This window comes from Ranitomeya variabilis, chromosome 1 (assembly GCF_051348905.1).
Source record: "Ranitomeya variabilis isolate aRanVar5 chromosome 1, aRanVar5.hap1, whole genome shotgun sequence".
NCBI classification, from domain to species: domain Eukaryota; kingdom Metazoa; phylum Chordata; class Amphibia; order Anura; family Dendrobatidae; genus Ranitomeya; species Ranitomeya variabilis.
Window position 1 is genome coordinate 1087339972 of NC_135232.1, and position 19863 is coordinate 1087359834.

Sequence of the window (19863 nt, forward strand, 5' to 3'; positions counted from 1 at the left end):
TGTGTGACGTCACAGTCACGTGATGCCTCACGTGACGGGCTATGGAAAGAAACTAGGACCGAAAACCTACGCGTTTCGGAGCCAAAACGAGCTCCTTCATCAGGGATGGTCTTTCCTGAATCGTGTATGTCTATATAGCCTCCGCAATCACATGACCGCAATTTAAGAATTAAAGGCAAAAAGTTCTATGTCACTATTTAAGCCCTTAGGGATTAGAGTGTCAAAGGTGAAAATCATTCTGGACTCCTCTCTGGACATTTTTTGAATAAAATCCCCTCCTCTTCGGCATTTTTGTACCACTTTAAGACCAGTAATAACGGTGCCACATATTGCCCCCCCATGGTGCGTCAAAAAATGTTTAGAAAGGGGGTGCCCTTCAAACTTTTTGTTGATGTTGCTCATATGTTCATTAATCCTGATCTTCAGAGCCTGTTTTGTTCTACCAATATAGATTTTATCACACGGGCATCTAATCGAGTAGATAACCCCTTTAGTGTTACAAGAAATAAAATTCTCAATTTTCCAGTCGGTGTTTCCCTTTTTACATGCAAATTGTTTTTTAGTTTTAAGTAATTTGCAAGATTTGCACTTTTGACAGGGAAAGAAACCTTGAGGTTTTTGAGAGCACACTCTTTCAGTTGGAACAAAATGTGGAACTGTAGGGGCTATTCTATTTCCCAAATTTCGGGCTTTTTTATAAATAAACAATGGATGTTCGGGAAGTTTTTCGCCAATGACCTTGTCTTCTTTCAAAATGTCCCAGTGTCTCTGCACAATCTTTCTAAGAAGATGTGTGTTAGCATGATATCTGGTGATGATCGGGATTCTCTCCAGCAATACTTGATTGTCACGTTTTTCTTTAATTTGAAAGAGACTGGATCTGGATAGTTTCTCAACTTCATTTTTCGCCACAGACAAGGAGCTCTGTGAATAGCCTTTCTTAACAAACTTATCCGTAAGAATTTCCGCCTCATGTGCAAAATCCTGTGGTCGGGAGCAATTTCTATGTGCCCGAATCATCTGGCTTTTGGGAACATTCAACAACCAGTGGGGGAGATGACAGCTGTCTAATGAAATATAATTATTCCCATCAGTGGGTTTATGGAATGTTTTCGTGTGGATTTTACCCTCCTCAATAAAAATATTAAGATCCAAAAAGTCAATGGAAATTGTACTGGTGGTGCCCGTAAATTTTAAAAAATAGGAGTTTTTATTTAAATTACTGATAAAATTGGACAAGGAATCGGGCCCACCAGACCATATAAAAACAATATCATCAATAAACCTGTGCCAGAGTACCAGGTTCGCTCTCAAGAGGGGGTCACTGAAGATGGTATCGTGCTCCCATATTTTATATGGTCTGGTGGGCCCGATTCCTTGTCCAATTTTATCAGTAATTTAAATAAAAACTCCTATTTTTTAAAATTTGCGGGCACCACCAGTACAATTTCCATTGACTTTTTGGATCTTAATATTTTTATTGAGGAGGGTAAAATCCACACGAAAACATTCCATAAACCCACTGATGGGAATAATTATATTTCATTAGACAGCTGTCATCTCCCCCACTGGTTGTTGAATGTTCCCAAAGGCCAGATGATTCGGGCACATAGAAATTGCTCCCGACCACAGGATTTTGCACATGAGGCGGAAATTCTTACGGATAAGTTTGTTAAGAAAGGCTATTCACAGAGCTCCTTGTCTGTGGCGAAAAATCAGATTGAGAAACTATCCAGATGCAGTCTCTTTCAAATTAAAGAAAAACGTGACAATCAAGTATTGCTGGAGAGAATCCCGATCATCACCAGATATAATGCTAACACACATCATCTTCTTAGAAAGATTGTGCAGAGACACTGGGACATTTTGAAAGAAGACAAGGTCATTGGCGAAAAACTTCCCGAACATCCATTGTTTATTTATAAAAAAGCCCGAAATTTGGGAAATAGAATAGCCCCTACAGTTCCACATTTTGTTCCAACTGAAAGAGTGTGCTCTCAAAATCCTCAAGGTTTCTTTCCCTGTCAAAAGTGCAAATCTTGCAAATTACTTAAAACTAAAAAACAATTTGCATGTAAAAAGGGAAACACCGACTGGAAAATTGAGAATTTTATTTCTTGTAACACTAAAGGGGTTATCTACTCGATTAGATGCCCGTGTGATAAAATCTATATTGGTAGAACAAAACGGGCTCTGAAGATCAGGATTAATGAACATATGAGCAACATCAACAAAAAGTTTGAAGGGCACCCCCTTTCTAAACATTTTTTGACGCACCATGGGGGGGCAATATGTGGCACCGTTATTACTGGTCTTAAAGTGGTACAAAAATGCCGAAGAGGAGGGGATTTTATTCAAAAAATGTCCAGAGAGGAGTCCAGAATGATTTTCACCTTTGACACTCTAATCCCTAAGGGCTTAAATAGTGACATAGAACTTTTTGCCTTTAATTCTTAAATTGCAGTCATGTGATTGCGGAGGCTATATAGACATACACGATTCAGGAAAGACCATCCCTGATGAAGGAGCTCGTTTTGGCTCCGAAACGCGTAGGTTTTTGGTCCTAGTTTCTTTCCATAGCCCGTCACGTGAGGCATCACGTGACTGTGACGTCACACAAGGTCCTGCTACGGCAGAGTACCGAGCGGCTAAGCCTAGCAGTACTGACCGACTTCAGAGCACGGCGAGTGCAGGATTTCTCACTGCCACCGGCCGGGGCAGTTCCTGCAACTCGCTACTCTAAAAGGCAATACCCGGCATTTTCTGGACTTCTTTCTTTCCCCCTGGGAGACGTAAGTGCGAGGCCTCGGAGAGGACTGTGCATATTAAACGGCGGCCGGATTTACCAGCTCAGAAAGACTCTACACAGCTTTGATTCAACTGGGTCTTCATTGGAGTGGCTCCAATTACGGGATATCACATTCCACAGAAGAAATCCTATCAGGTATATATATTTTGTTTAATTTTCTGGTCCTTGTATTGTTTTAGTAACCAGTCCTTTGGGTCTCTTCATATATAAGGGTTAAACTCTAATCCAGCGCAGATAGCTCTCTTTTTATTTGGTTTATGAATATGCAGTAGCTGAATTATCATTATGATTCCATCATGTGATGGTCTAATAAAAGGTATGGCTAAATAGGACTCAACTTACACCATCATGCGGGCAGGAATGTAAATCTCTTTATTTGTACTTCTTTTTTCTCCCCACTCCTCTTGATAAACCCAACACTGTTACCACTTTGTCACTGAGGACACCAGAGAGGTCTCACAGATCCCACTGCACCCATCAGTTGTAAAGGGAACTCGCCTCAAGCTCTATTGAACCAATATTAAAGGGTCACCTGAATTTGGCAGGCTATGTAAATGCTCTGTCTGGTCCGATGGGCGGTGTTTCCTCTTCTTTCATTCACCCCTTCCTATCCCGCTGGCCGCAATATTTTCTTGAATCTCAGTAGGTTTCCTCCGTAGTTCAAGCGTGCGCAATGCAATCTTGCCTCGCGCACGTGCAGTATGCTTTGCCCAACTGCGGGCAAAGGCGAAAAGCATTAGTGCGCATGCGCCGGCGCACTATGTCCCGGAAGTGTTTCTCTGTGTTCCAGGACATAGTGCAGCGGCGCATGCGCACTAATGCTTTTTGGCTTTGCCCGCAGTTGGGCAAAGCGTGCTCATCCCTTCATTACGACACCAAACATCTATATACAATATATATCAGATTGATACAAACCCAAATATTCCTATTTGGACCCCGGTGACGGAGTGTCTATGAAACATGCTTTGATGAGAACAAAAGTTACCTATTAGTAAATAGATCTAACTTCAAGGGGGAACATGGGCAGCATTTCCATCTCCGTACACTTACAGTGGTTTAGGCATGGATTTTATTCACACTTAGATTTGTTTTTTTTTATTGCCTTTAGACTATCGTTCCTGTGATTTTATCATATTGATTTTCTTCATAATACGTCAGATGTTCAGTTATGGTTTTCATAGAATTGTTTTCATGGTTCATGGTTTGGACCTGCACTCTGGACTAATATTCTAGTAATGACTGCTTATTTCTTTCCATTGGTCTATAATGAAGTATGATAGGAACAGATTGTAAACTTGTAATTACAAATAAGGGGGTTTTTCCACTTGCATTTGTGTGTTAAAGATAAGAGAAACACCCAGTATTCGCCCTCCCTAGGTCCAATGCTGTGTCTTCATCACTGCTCTGGTGATTGTCTATGAGATGCCGAGGTCATGTCATGCACAAATTAAATGTACACCAGCAGTGAATAAATCATATACATGAACATATTTCAGCACTAAATAAAATGTATACAAAAAAAACATAAAATTAGTGAATAAACCATTTTATAGTGTAACGATTAAATAGTGTAAGTCTACAGAGCGCCAGAACAAGGCTCCATAGGCTTACATTGTAGATGAGACTTTCGGCTCACACATAGAGCACAGAATAAGCTGAATAGTTTGAGAAGAAGAATGAAATGGCAGTGAATACAGGGGAAGGTGGTGGTAGATGTGTATATTAACAAAAGCGACACTATAGTACATACTCACATAAATATTTTTAGGCAAAAAAAGTTTATGGAAGGGCCTCTTTAAGCCATTTTTTAGTGTTTACAGCCTGGATACAGATGTGGACAAAATTGTAGGTACCCTTCTGTTAAAGTAATAAAAATCCACAATGGTGACTCAAATTCGTTGAAAATTAAAGTAATTTTTAAAGTAAATTTACTGAATACCAACTAATGAAAATTAGACCTTATTACCAAACCAATAAAATTGGCATGGACAAAAAATGATGTCCTGTAATTATCATCACAGGCGTCTACAAAAGTAGTCATTGTGCTGTTTGGTATCATGGTGTGTACCACACTGTATATGGACCAAAGAAAACAAAGAAGAAAGTTGTCTCATAGTTGCATAGGTTGAAAAAAGACCTGGTTCCGTCAAGTACAACCTTTCTCCACCAATTATGCATTTTTGTCAGTAAATTATCTATAACCATTGTTATGTGTACTGAGGAAATCATCCAGCCCTTTTTTAACCCCTTAAGCCTCGAGGGTGGTTTGCACGTTAATGACTGGGCCAATTTTTACAATTCTGACCACTGTCCCTTTATGAGGTTATAACTCTGGAACGCTTCAACGGATCTTGGCAATTCTGACATTGTTTTCTAGTGACATATTGTACTTCATGATAGTGGTAAAATTTATTCGATATAACTTGTGTTTATTTGTGAAAAAAATGGAAATTTGTTGCAAATTTTGAAAATTTCGCAATTTTCCAACTTTGATTTTTTATGCCCTTAAATAACAGAGATATGTCATGCAGAATACTTAATAAGTAACATTTCCCACATGTCTACTTTTCATCAGCACAATTTTGGAACCAAAATTTTTTTTTGTTAGGGAGTTATAAGGGTCAAAATTTGACCAGCAATTACTCATTTTTACAACACCATTATTTTTTAGGGACCACATCTCATTTGAAGTCATTTTGAGGGGTCTATATGATAGAAAATACCCAAGTGTGACACCATTCTAAAAACTGCACCCCTCAAGGTGCTCAAAACCATATTCAAGAAGTTTATTAACCCTTCAGGTGTTTCACAGGAATTTTTGGAATGTTTAGATAAAAATGAACATTTAACTTTTTTTCACACAAAATTTATTTCAGCTCCAATTTGTCTTATTTTACCAAGGGTAACAGGAGAAAATGGACCCCAAAATTTGTTGTACAATTTGTCCTGAGTATGCTGATACCTCATATGTGTGGGTAAACCACTGTTTGGGCGCATGGCAGAGCTCGGAAGGAAAGGAGTGCCATTTTACTTTTCAATGCAAAATTGACTGGAAATGAGATGGGACGCCATGTTGGGTTTGGAGAGCCCCTGATGTGCGTAAACATTGAAACCCCCCCCACAAGTGACACGATTTTGGAAAGTAGGCCTCCTAAGGAACTTATCTAGATGTGTGGTGAGCACTTTGACCTACCAAGTGCTTCACAGAAGTTTATAATGCAGAGCCGTAAAAATAAAAAATCATATTTTTTCACAAAAATGATCTTTTCGCCCCCAATTTTTTATTTTCCCAAGGGTAAGAGAAGAAATTGGACCCCAAAAATTGTTGTGCAATTTGCCCTGAGTATGCTGATACCCCATATGTGGGTGTAAACCATTGTTTGGGCACATGGCAGAGCTCGGAAGGGAAGGAGCGCCATTTGACTTTTCAATGCAAAATTGACTGGAATTGAGAAGGGACGCCATGTTGCGATTGGAGAGCCCCTGATGTGCCTAAACATTGAAACCCCCCACAAGTGACACCATTTTGGAAAGTAGACCCCTTAAGGAACTTATCTAGATGTGTGGTGAGTTCTTTGACCCAACAAGTGCTTCACAGAAGTTTATAATGCAGAGCCATAAAAATAAAAAATCATATTTTTTCACAAAAATGATCTTTTCGCCCCCAATTTTTTATTTTCCCAATAGTAAGAGAAGAAATTGGACCCCAAAAGTTGTTGTGCAATTTGTCCTGAGTACGCTGATACCCCATATGTGGGGGTAAACGACTGTTTGGGCGCATGGCAGAGCTCGGAAGGGAAGGAGCACCGATTGACTTTTCAATGTAAAATTGACTGGAATTGAGATGGGACACCATGTCGCGTTTGGAGAGCCCCTGATGTGCCTAAACATTAAAACCCCTCACAAGTGACACCATTTTGGAAACTTATCTAGATGTCTTTTGAGAGCTTTGAACCCCCAAGTGTTTCACTACAGTTTATAACGCAGAGCCGTGAAAATAATTTTTTTTTTTTCCACAAAAATGATTTTTTAGCCCCCAGTTTTGTATTTTCCCAAGGGTAACAGGAGAAATTGGACCCCAAAAGTTGTTGTCCAATTTGTCCTGAGTACGCTGATACCCCGTATGTGGGGGGGAACCACTGTTTGGGCGTATGGCAGAGCTCGGAAGGGAAGGAGCGTCATTTGAAATGCAGACTTAGATGGATTGGTCTGCAGGCGTCACGTTGCATTTGCAGAGCCCCTGATGTACCCAAACAGTAGAAACCCCCAACAAGTGACCCCATATTGGAAACTAGACCTCCCAAGGAACTTATCTAGATATGTTGTGAGAACTTTGAACCCCCAAGTGTTTCACTACAGTTTATAACGCAGAGCCGTGAAAATAAAAATTCTTTTTTTTCCACAAAAATGATTTTTTAGCCCCCAGTTTTGTATTTTCCCAAGGGTAACACCAGAAATTGGACCCCAAAAGTTGTTGTCCAATTTATCCTGAGTACGCTGATACCCCGTATGTGGGGGGAACCACTGTTTAAGTGCATGGCAGAGCTCGGAAGGGAAGGAGCGCCATTTGGAATGCAGACTTAGATGGATTGGTCTGCAGGTGTCACGTTGCATTTGCAGAGCCCCTGATGTACCCAAACAGTAGAAACCCCCAACAAGTGACCCTATATTGGAAGCTAGACCTCCCAAGGAACTTATCTAGATGTGTTGTGAGAACTTTGAACCCCCAAGTGTTTCACTACAGTTTACAACGCAGAGCCGTGAAAATAAAAAATCTTTTTGATATTTAACCCCCCAAATTTTTATTTTCCCAAGGATAACAAGAGAACTTGGACCCCAAAATTTGTTGTCCAATTTGTCCCGAGTACGCTGATACCCCATATGTTGGGGTAAACCCCTGTTTGGGCGCACGGGAGAGCTCAGAAGGGAAGGAGCACTGTTTTACTTTTTCAACCCAGAATTGGCTGGAATTGAGATCGGACGACATGTCGCGTTTGGAGAGCCCCTGATGTGCCTGAACAGTGGAAACTCCCCAATTCTACCTGAAACCCTAATCCAAACACACCCCTAAACCTAATCCCAATGGTAACCCTAACCACACCCCTAACTCTGACACACCCCTAACTCTAATCCCAACCCTAATCCCAACCGTAAATGTAATCCAAACCCTAACCCTAACTTTAGCCCCAACCCTAACCCTAAATTTAGCCCCAACCCTAACCCTAACTTTAGCTCCAACCTTAGCCCCAACCCTAACGCTAACTCTAGCCCTAACCCTAACCCTAGCCCTAACCCTAGCCCTAACCCTAGCCCTAACCCTAACCCTAGCCCTAACCCTAGCCCTAACCCTAACCCTGGCCCTAACCCTAACCCTAGCCCTAACCCTAGCCATAATGGGAAAATGGAAATAAATACATTTTTTAAATTTTTAAATTTTTCTCTGACTAAGTGGGTGATGAAGGGGGTTTGATTTACTTTTATAGCGGGGTTTTTAGCGGATTTTTATGATTGGCAGCCGTCACACACTAAAAGACGCTTTTTATTGCAAAAAATATTTTTTGCGTTACCACATTTTGAGAGCTATAATTTTTCCATATTTTGGTCCACAGAGTCATGTGAGGTCTTGTTTTTTGTGGGACGAGTTGACGTTTCTATTTGTAACATTTTCGGGCACGTGACATTTTTTGATCGCTTTTTATTCCGATTTTTTTGAGTCAGAATGACCAAAAACCAGCTATTCTTGAATTTCTTTTGGGGGAGGCGTTTATACCGTTCTGCGTTTGGTAAAATGGATGAAGTAGTTTTATTCTTTGGGTCAGTACGATTACAGCGATACCTCATTTATATCATTTTTTAATGTTTTGTTGCTTTTATACGATAAAAACTATTTTATAGAAAAAATAATTATTTTTGCATCGCTTTATTCTGAGGACTATAACTTTTTTATTTTTTCTTTGATGATGCTGTATGGCGGCTTGTTTTTTGCGGGAGAAGATGATGTTTTCAGTGGTACCATGGTTATTTATATCCGTCTATTTGATCGCGTGCTATTCCACTTTTTATTTGGTGGTATGATAATAAAGCGTTTTTTGCCTCGTTTTTTTCTTTTTTTTTTTTACGGTGTTCACTGAAGGGGTTAACTAGTGGGATAGTTTTATAGGTCGGGTCACTACAGACGCGGCGATACTAAATATGTGTACTTTTATTGTTTTTTTTTATTTAGATAAAGAAATGTTTTTATAGTAACAATATTTTTTTTTTTGTGCATTTTTTGGGGAATTTTTTTTTTCTTTACACATGTGAATTTTTTTTTTTACACTATAACATTGCCCCAGGGGGGGCATGATGTTATAGTGTAAGATCGCCGATCTGACACTTTGCTGTGCACTGTGTCAGATCGGCGATCTGACGTGCACAGCTCCTGGAGGCTTCCAGGCGCCTGCTCTGAGCAGGCGCAGTGAAGCCACCTCCCTGCAGGACCCGGATGCCGCGGCCATCTTGGATCCGGGCCTGCTGCAGGGAGGAGGAGGTTAGAGACCCTCGGAGCAACGCGATGCTTCCCTGTACCGCGATCATGTTTGATCACAGTGTGCCGGGGGTTAATGTGCCGGGGGCGGTCCGTGACCGCTCCTGGCACATGGTGCCGATGTCAGCTGCGATAGTCAGCTGACACCCGGCCGCGATCGGCCGCGCTCCCCCCGTGAGCGCGGCCGATCGCATATGACGTACTATCCCGTCACTGGGAATTAAGTCCCAGGTCACCTTGACGGGATAGTATGTCATATGGGATTAAGGGGGTAAAAGCTGTTATATTGTCGGCCATTACTACCATTCTGTTATCTTATCCAGATTGTTCTGTAATATTGTGCTATCATGGTCAGTTTTTAATATCTTACATAGTTTAGTGTCATCAGCAAAGACTGATACTTTAGGAGATCAGAAAGAAAATTATAGAGAAACATGTAAATGGTAAAGGCTATAAGACCATCTACACACAGCTTCATGTTGCTGTTATTCCAGTTGTACATATTATTCAGAAGTTTAAGGTCAATGGGTCTGTAGCCAAACTCCCCGAATGTGGTTGCGCGAGAATTATTGATGGCAAATTGAAGAGATGAATTTTAAATAGATTAGCAGTGAACTCTAAGGTCAATATATATCAGTGTCAGTTCGCACCATCCATCGCCGTCTTGGTCAAAGGTGGACTTCAATGGAGAACATATGAGAAGTAAACTAGTGTTCAAAACAATTCATAAGAAACTGAGTTTGGAATTGCTAAAATGCATATTAACAAGCCACAAAGCTTTTTGGAGAATGTGTTTCGGACATGCAGCGCCCCCACTGCCGCAGGGCCGAGGGGTACCCGGTACCGGGCCTCTGAGTCTCTGCTCTGGGGTTGTCACGGTGGCTAGGCCCGGTCCGTGACCCTGCTGAGGGGCGCCCAATGAAAGGTGTGGATGGTGGTGGTAGTGCGGTGCAGTGCTGGTCACAGTAAATAACGAGGACACCAGGTTGCAGTCTCTTTACCTCTTTACTGAAGGTTTCAGGATCCTCAGTCCGGAATACGGTTAACCGGGCTGCGCAAGTCCGGCCGGTCCGATGGCACCTCCAGAGTTCCCTTTGCAGGTGGAAATCTGTGCCTACCTTCTAGCGCTTGTGTGTTGCGGTCCTCCCCTGCTGTGCTTACGGGATAGTCCCCACAACTGTTGTGTCTGTTTCTCGTGTTCCCTCACAACTGGATTATGATGTTCTTCTTCGTCCCCCAGATTGTATGGCTAGGACGCACCCGTGTGAAGGGTAGGCTCGGAGCTCTTCCGGGACCCTAGTGTCGCCCCTCTCCACTGGTTGCCCCCTATGTCTTCGTAGGTGATTTGTGTGAGACAGCCCGCCTATAGCTGACTGTCCTGCCGTAGGTTTGAAGTACTGCTTGGAGCCTAGTACCTCCTCGGCGTTCTGGCCACCGGCTACGCGCCTCAGTAGGATGTTGCCTCGTCTTACAGCACGACTCCTACTGGTATTTCTCCTTGTTGCGTTGATCTCGTTTCTCACTCAGCACAATATACCTCGCTTCTTGTCCTTTCTTAGGGTCCCGCCGCGATCAGGTGCAGGCGCGGTCCCGTAACGTTCTCTCTGTTCGCTAGGCCTCTGTCAGGATCCCACCCCTGACAGGGACCCCCCTGAGTCTCTCCCCGCAACACCCTCTGCCACAGGATGTTGCCTGTTCAATTCCCAGTCAGCTTCTCTCTAACTTCCTATCCAACCCCCAGTTTTACCAGTTTGTGAGGAGTGGCCTAATACATAGCACCCTTAGCTCCCCCTGGAGGCCAGACTGTGAAGTGTATTGGTGTCTGTGATACCTGGTCAGGTGAACTCCTTCAGTGCCATCAGACGTACCATAGCCCCCCTTAGCGGCGGAGCATCAGTACTGCAACGACCAGGACTCTGGGGCGCTGCAGACAGATGAGACAAAACAGACAAAACTGAAGCTTTTAGGCGAGTAACATCAGTTCTGTGTTCACATACGCAAAAATGAGCTTGCATCTGGTACAGGGTGTCTTCAGTTTGTGCAGCGGAAAAGTGAATTCTCAAGACTATCAAGGTTATCAAACCTGAAGATATTCAGTTTGGAAAAATGAAGGGATAAGGGCAATCTTACTTCAATATACAAATATATGAGGGGACAGTACAGAGATCTAACTTATGATCTTTTGACACATTTGTAATGGCTAAGATGAAAGCATTGGACTATTCTGAAGTGGCTTCTATGAGCCCTGATCTAAATCCTATTGAACATCATAAACTGAACATGAGTTAACAGTGTGATGCAGCAGCAAAAAAGGCAAATGCAATTCTGGGATGTATTAACAGAAGCATTTAGTCTAGATCATGTGAAGTCATTATTGCCCTCTACTCCTCTATGGTCAGACCTCATCTGGAATACTGTGTCCAGTTTTGGGCACCACATTTGAAAAAAGACATCAACAAACTGGAGCAAGTTCAGAGAAGAGCGACCTGAATGGTGTCCGGTTTGCAAACCATGTCCTATGAGGAACGATTATAGGATTTGGAAATGTTTAGCTTGCAAAAAAGAAGACTGAGAGGAGACTTAATAGCTGTCTACAAATATCTCAAGGGCTGTCACATTGTAGAAGGATCATCTTTATTCTCTTTTGAACAAGGAAAAACTAGAATCAATGGGATGAAACTGAATGGGAGGAGACACAGATTAGATATTAGAAAAGACTTTTTGACAGTGAGGGTGATCAATGAGTGGAACAGGCTGCCAGGAGAGGTGGTGAGTTCTCCTTCAATGGAAGTCTTCAAACAGAGGCTGGAAAACATCTGTCTGGGATGATTTAGTGAATCCTGCTTTGAGCAGGGGGTTGAACCAGATGACCCAGGAGCTCCCTTCCAACTCTACCATTCCATGATTCTATGATCTGTGGAAACCTGCAGTCTGAAGAAGGCACCATTCACACCTTTAGATAAGTGGAACAGTTTGCCCATGAGGAGTGGTCCAAATATCTTAGGACAGGTGCAGAAGCGTCACTGAGAGTTACTGAAATCATTTTTTTTTTTCATAAAATGCCTCAAAAGATTGCACAGAAAAATATTAAGTTAAGGGTAAAATAATTTTGTCACGGACATTTTCATTAGTTTTTTCTGTTGAATCACATTTCAAAAGCAGTTTCTGTTTATGTAAGTCTGTTTATTAACAGTTGATATTCAGTAAATTCAAATTTAAAATTACTTTTCTTATGTTATCTTAACATAGCTTTAATTAAAGATCGGTACTTTTTATTTTTTTGAGAAAAAAATTAGTTTATATCTTCTTTAATACCATGTCAATTAGATATAGTCATATATTCATATATTGTATTTTTGCATATTGTTATTTTCTGCATTTTATTTAAAGGGAACCTGTCACTTGAAATATTTACTTAATGTATGCTATATTTTATAGAGCAGGAGGAGCAACGGTGATTGAGTATTACTTATTTTGTACATTTTGTAGTCTACTAGGTTGACCCACTTTGTGATTGATGGCTATCTGTCTAAGCATGCTCATACAGGAAGTCATCACTGAGTCACACTTCCCTTTGGAATCCATCCATTCACAAGTAATACTTAATGTAAAGTTTTAAAAAGATTAACATGCTCACCTCCACCCACTCTATATCTAACAGTTACAACAAATCTGACTGTTTGGATGACAAGTTCCCTTTAAAATAAGAGGCAAATTGTGTTACTTTTGCAACACATACCTGGATTTTACAGTATATTACCAAGGAATCTATTATACCCATTTATTGTGCAATCAGTCCTAGTGTTCCATGAGAATATCATTATAGGCTGTAGTACAGAATATCACCATGTACCTCCTGGTAAAACTAATCCAATTTAAAGTCTGATTGCCTTCTAGACTGAGTCATCTCTATATTGCTGTTCAATATCCCCATTATTCATACAATTAGGTGCATTCCTAAAAGCAGTGGAAAGAAATGGAAAGAAAATAGATTCCATTCCATTATTGCTAAAAGTTTTAGAAAACGCTACTTTTTAAGAATTTATATTTTTAATACTTTAAAACATTGTTCCAATAATATCAAGTATTAGGATTCAGAAGATAATGGAATTCCCTGAAAAGTTTTAAAGCTGCTGCAAATAGGAGCGTCACTGGGGGTCATTCAAAATTCCTATCCATTTTGTGTCATTTGACAGAAAATGATAACATGACTTTCGAAAAATTGAAGTATTAAAATTTTCTTCTGCTCTGTTGCTCTTAAATACACCTTCTATTAAAGGAGCATTCTCAAGTTGTCTCTTGAGCATCTCAAAGCTCTGCAGTCTCCTTACTTTCTGGTTGCTTGGGGGCAGGTCTTCCTCCTTGAATGACAGTACTGGTCCAAGATTATTGTCCTCTTACAACATAATAACAGTTTGGCCGTGTTTGTATATAGACTAGTGATGAGCGAGTGTACTCGTTGCTCTGGTTTTCCCGAGCACGCTGGGGTGGTCTCCGAGCATTTATGACTGCTTGGAGATTTCGTTTTTGCTGACACAGCTGCATGATTTACAGCTGCTAGCCAGCCTGAGTACATGTGGGGGTTGCCTAGTTGCTAGGGAATCCCCACATGTAATCAAGCTGTCTAGCAGCTGTAAATCATGCAGCTGCGGCAAGGAAAACCAAATCTCCGAGCAGTCATAAATACTCGGAGACCACCTGAGCATGCTCGGGAAAATCCAATTAACGAGTATACTCGCTCATAACTAATATAGAGATAAAAGTGCATTTGAACAAGCACACAGCTTAGGAAAGTGAGAGCCATAATTAGTAGAACTGCTCTAAAAAAATGCTGATGCTGGGTGTCGGGATTGTGATTATGCAGGAGTGATAAGAGCTGAGATGTCTAGGGGAAGTGAGCAGCTAGCTACTGTATAGAAATCAATGAACTGGTGAGAGGTGGCTGACAACAATCTACAAATTCCACGACAGTCTAAAAATTGGTCACTGTTTTGCCATGTCGGTAAAAAACATTTAATGCATCCATTATTTTTTTTAAGCTGATCTTACACAGATAATTATTACTGTAATTATAATTATTTTACAGTTTACAGTGAATGCAGCTTATGTCTACATATCAGAATTCTGGGCTGCAGACATTTATCACTTCATAGTGATTTATTGTGGTTTCTCAATGTGTTTGTAAAAAATGTTTTCTGTATATAAGTCGAGTTGGCATCCCTGGTGGCTGGTATCTTAAAAGCTAACTCCTCTCCTTGAATGTACCTATTGTGCACGTTCAGTCATGCTCTGATGACAAAGCTCCTTGGAAACAAGCTGTACACGATGTAAGATAAAAGCTTTTGCAGCATGGGAATGATAGCAAATATAATAAGGAAAACAATTCCAAACTTATTTATTTTCATGTTGTCTATCTAAGGCAATCTATTAACATGATAATACCCATTTAAAATAGCTTCAAGGAGAGGCTTAGACTCAATTTTTCCATGTGCAACTACAAAAGCTCCCTCTTATTTCTTAACGAACTTTGAAACTTCTTAATCAGAAGAAGTTAAAATAATTTATGATACCTTTTGGCATTTCTGGCCAAGAGCACTTGAGCTCCTAGAAACGTAACTTGGATCAAAAAAACGCAAGATCTGTAACATGGCCCGAACCATACCACATAACTTATAATACTAATGTCCTTATATGTGACAGCACAGGTTGTAGTTATAACACATTTATACATCATTTATAAAAAAAAGTTCATGCAATCTTATGGCCCACATCTTATCGGTCTCAATTGACTAATCAGGGGGCCTCAATTTGCTTCCACTGATTTGTCTCGGATAAGGAATCCTATAAATGACTTTAACCCCTTCCCGACCTTTGACGCATACGCTGCGTCATGAAAGTCGGTGCCAATCCGACCTGTGACGCAGCATATGCGTCATGGAGGGATCGCGTCCCTGCAGATCGGGTGAAAGGGTTAACTCCAATTTCACCCGATCTGCAGGGACAGGGGGAGTGGTGCTTCAGCCCAGGGGGGGTGGCTTCACCCCCTCGTGGCTACGATCGCTCTGATTGGCTGTTGAAAGTGAAACTGCCAATCAGAGCGATTTGTAATATTTCACCCAAAAAAACGGTGAAATATTACAATCCAGCCATGGCCGATGCTGCAATATCATCGGCCATGGCTGGAAAACCTAATCTGTACCCCCCCACACCCACCGATCTCCTCCCCAGTCCTCCGTTATGTGGTCCGCCCCCCTATGTTGTCCTGTCCGCTCCCCCCGTCGTCCTGTCCGCTCCCCCTGTGCTCCGGTCCCCCCCCCCCGTGATCCGATCACCCCCCCTCATACTTACCGGGCCTCCCGGCGTCGGTCCGTCTTCTCCATGGGCGCCGCCATCTTCCAAAATGGCGGGCGCATGCGCAATGCGCCCGCCGAATCTGCCGGCCGGCAGATTCGTTTCAGATATATTTTGATCACTGCGATATAGCCTATCACAGTGATCAAAATAAAAAAAATAGTAAATGACCCCCCCTTTATCACCCCCATAGGTAGGGACAATAATAAAAATAAATAAAATATTTTTTTTTCTTTTTCTACTAGGGTTAGGGTTAGAACTAGGGTTAGAACTAGGATTAGGGGTAGGGTTAGGGTTAGGGTTATGGAATGTGCACACAGTGCAGATTTGCCTGCGGATCCGCAGCGGATTGGCCGCGGATCCGCAACAGATTGGCTGCTGCGAATTCGTAGCAGTTTTCCATCAGGTTTACAGTACCATGTACACCTATGGAAAACCATATCCGCTGTGCCCATGGTGCGGAAAATACCGTGCGGAAACGCTGTGTTGTATTTTCCGCAGCATGTTAATTTTGTGCGGATTCCGCAGCGTTTTACACCTGTTACTCAATAGGAATCCGCAGGTGAAATCCACACAAAAAAAACCTGGAAATCCGCTGTAAATCTGCAAGTAAAATGCAGTGCATTTTACCTGCGGATTTTTCAAAAATGGTGCGGAAAATCTCACACCAATCCGCAGAGTGGGCACATAGCCTTAGGGTTAGGGTTGGAATTAGGGCTAGGGTTGGAAATAGGGTTAAGATTAGGCTTGTGGTTAGGGTTAGGGGTGTTTTGGGGTTACAATTGTGGTTAGGCTTGGGATTAGGGTTAGGGTTGGGATTAGGGTTAGGATTAGGGTTAGGGTTGGGATTAGGGTTACGGGTGTGTTGGGATTAGGGTTGTGGTTAGGGGTGTGTTGGGGTTAGGGTTGTGATTAGGGTTATGGCTACAGTTGGGATTAGGGTTAGGGGTGTGTTGGGGTTAGTGTTGAAGTTAGAATTGAGGGGTTTCCACTGTTTAGGCACATCAGGGGTCTCCAAACGCAACATGGCGCCACAATTGATTCCAGCCAATCTTGCGTTCAAAAAGTCAAATGGTGCTCCCTCCCTTCCAAGCCCCGACGTGCGCCCAAACAGTGGTTTACCCCCACATATGGGGTACCAGCGTACTCAGGACAAACTGGGCAACAACCATTGGGGTCCAATTTCTCCTGTTTCCCTTGCAAAAATAAAAAATTACTTGCTAAAACATAATTTTTGAGGAAAGAACAATTATTTTTTATTTTCACGGCTCTGCGTTATAAACTTATGTGAAGCACTTGGGGGTTGAAAGTGCTCACCACACATCTAGATAAGTTCTTTGGGGGGTCTAGTTTCCAAAATGGGGTCACTTATGGGGTGTTTCTACTGTTTAGGCACACCACGGGCTCTGCAAATGCAACGTGACGCCCGCAGACCATTCCATCAAAGTCTACATTTCAAATGTCACTACTTCCCTTCCGAGCCCTGACGTACACCCAAACAGTGGTTTACCCCCACATATCGGGTATCAGTGTACTCAGAACAAACTGGGCAACAAATATTGGGGACCAATTTCTCCTGTTACCCTTGTGAAAATAAAAAATTGCTTGCTAAAACATCTTTTTTGAGGACAGAAAAATGATTTTTTATTTTCACGGCTCTGCGTTGTAAACTTTTGTGAAGCACTTGGGGGTTGAACGTGCTCACCACACATCTAGATAAGTTCTTTGGGGTGTCTAGTTTCCAAAATGGGGTCACTTATGGGGTGTTTCTACTGTTTAGGCACATCACGGGCTCTGCAAATGCAACGTGACGCCCGCAGACCATTCCATCAAAGTCTGCATTTCAAATGTCACTACTTCCCTTCCGAGCCCTGACGTGCACACAAACAGTGGTTTACCCCCACATATGGGGTATCAGTGTACTCTCAAAAAACTGGGCAAGAAATATTGGGGTCCAATTTCTCCTGTTACCCTTGTGAAAATAAAAAATTGCTTGCTAAAACATATTTTTTGAGGACAGAAAAATGATTTTTTATTTTCACGGCTCTGCGTTGTAAACTTCTGTGAAGCACTTGGGGGTTGAACGTGCTCACCACACATCTAGATAAATTCCGTGGGGGGTCAAGTTTCCAAAATGGGGTCACTTGTGGGGGGTTTCTACTGTTTAGGTACATCAGGGGCTCTGCAAACGTAACATGATGCCCGCAGACCATTCCATCAAAGTCTGCATTCCAAATCATCACTACTTCCCTTCCGAGCCCCGGCATGTGCCCAAACAGTGGTTTACCCCCACATATGGGGTATCAGCATACTCAGGAGAAACTGGACAACAACTTTTGGGGTCAAATTTCTTCTGTTACCCTTGGGAAAATTAAAAAATTCTGGGCAAAAAAAATTTTTTGAGGAAAGAAAACACATTTATTATTTTCATGGCTCTGCGTTATAAACTTCTGTGAAGCACTTGGGGGTTGAACGTGCTCACCACACATCTAGATAAATTCCGTGGGGGGTCAAGTTTCCAAAATGGGGTCACGTGTGGGGGGTTTCTACTGTTTAGGTACATCAGGGGCTCTGCAAACGTAACATGATGCCCGCAGACCATTCCATCAAAGTCTGCATTCCAAATCATCACTACTTCCCTTCCGAGCCCCGGCATGTGCCCAAACAGTGGTTTACCCCCACATATGGGGTATCAGCATACTCAGGAGAAACTGGACAACAACTTTTGGGGTCAAATTTCTTCTGTTACCCTTGGGAAAATTAAAAAATTCTGGGCAAAAAAAATTTTTTGAGGAAAGAAAACACATTTATTATTTTCATGGCTCTGCGTTATAAACTTCTGTGAAGCACTTGGGGGTTCAAAGTGCTCACCACACATCTAGATAAGTACCCTTGGGGGTCTAGTTTCCAAGGTGGGGTCACTTGTGGGGAGTTCCTACTGTTTAGGCACATCAGGGGCTCTGCAAACGCAACGTGACTCCCGCAGAGCATTCCATCAAAGTCTGCATTTCAAAACGTCACTACTTCCCTTCCGAACCCCGACGTGTGCCAAAACAGTGGTTTGCCCCCACATATGGGGTATCAGCATACTCAGGAGAAACAGGACAACAACTTTTGGGGTCCAATTTCTCCTGTTACCATTGGGAAAATAAAAAATTGTGGGCTAAAAAATCATTTTTGAGAAAAGAAAAATAATTTTTTATTTTCATGGCTCTGCGTTATAAACTTCTGTGAAGCACTTGGGGGTTCAAAGTGCTCACCACACATCTAGATTAGTTCCGTGGGAGGTCTAGTTTCCAAAATGGGGTCACTTGTGCGGGAGCTCCAATGTTTAGGCACACAGGGGCTCTCCAAACGCGACATCGTGTCCGCTAATGATTGAAGCTAATTTTCCATTCAAAAAGCCAAATGGCGTGCCTTCCCTTCCGAGCCCTGCCATGCGCCCAAACAGTGGTTTACCCCCACATATGGGGTAGCATCGTACTCAGGACAAACTGGACAACAACATTTGGGGTCCAATTTCTCCTATTACCCTTGGGAAAATAAAAAAATCCGGGCTAAAAATCATTTTTGAGGAAAGAAAAATAATTTTTTATTTTCATGGCTCTGCGTTATAAACTTCTGTGAAGCACCTGGGGGTTTTAAGTGCTCACTATGCATCTAGATAAGTTCCTTGGGGGGTCTAGTTTCCAAAATGGGGTCACTTGTAGGGGAGATCCAATGTTTAGGCACACAGGGGCTCTCCAAACGCGACATGGTGTCCGCTAACGATTGGAGCTAATTTTCCATTCAAAAAGTCAAATGGCGCGCCTTCCCTTCTGAGCCTTGCCGTGCACCCAAACAGTGGTTTACCCCCACATATGAGGTATCGGCGTACTCAGGAGAAATTGCCCAACAAATTTTATGATCCATTTTATCCTGTTGCCCATGTGAAAATGAAAAAATTGAGGCTAAAAGAAATTTTGTGTGAAAAAAAAGTACTTTTTCATTTTTACGGATCAATTTGTGAAGCACCTGAGGGTTTAAAGTGCTCACTATGCTTCTAGATAAGTTCCCTGGGGGGTCTAGTTTCCAAAATGGGGTCACTTGTGGGGGAGCTCTAATGTTTAGGCACACAGGGGCTCTCCAAACGTGACATGGTGTCCGCTAGCGATGGAGATAATTTTTCATTCAAAAA

General features: G+C 42.1%; 1 protein-coding gene across 4 annotated transcripts in view; it reads left to right on the plus strand.

The window, feature by feature from the left end:
- Positions 1–19863, plus strand: part of KCNIP4 (potassium voltage-gated channel interacting protein 4) — a 1385815-nt gene that overhangs the window by 812445 nt on the left and 553507 nt on the right. The window lies entirely within an intron of this gene.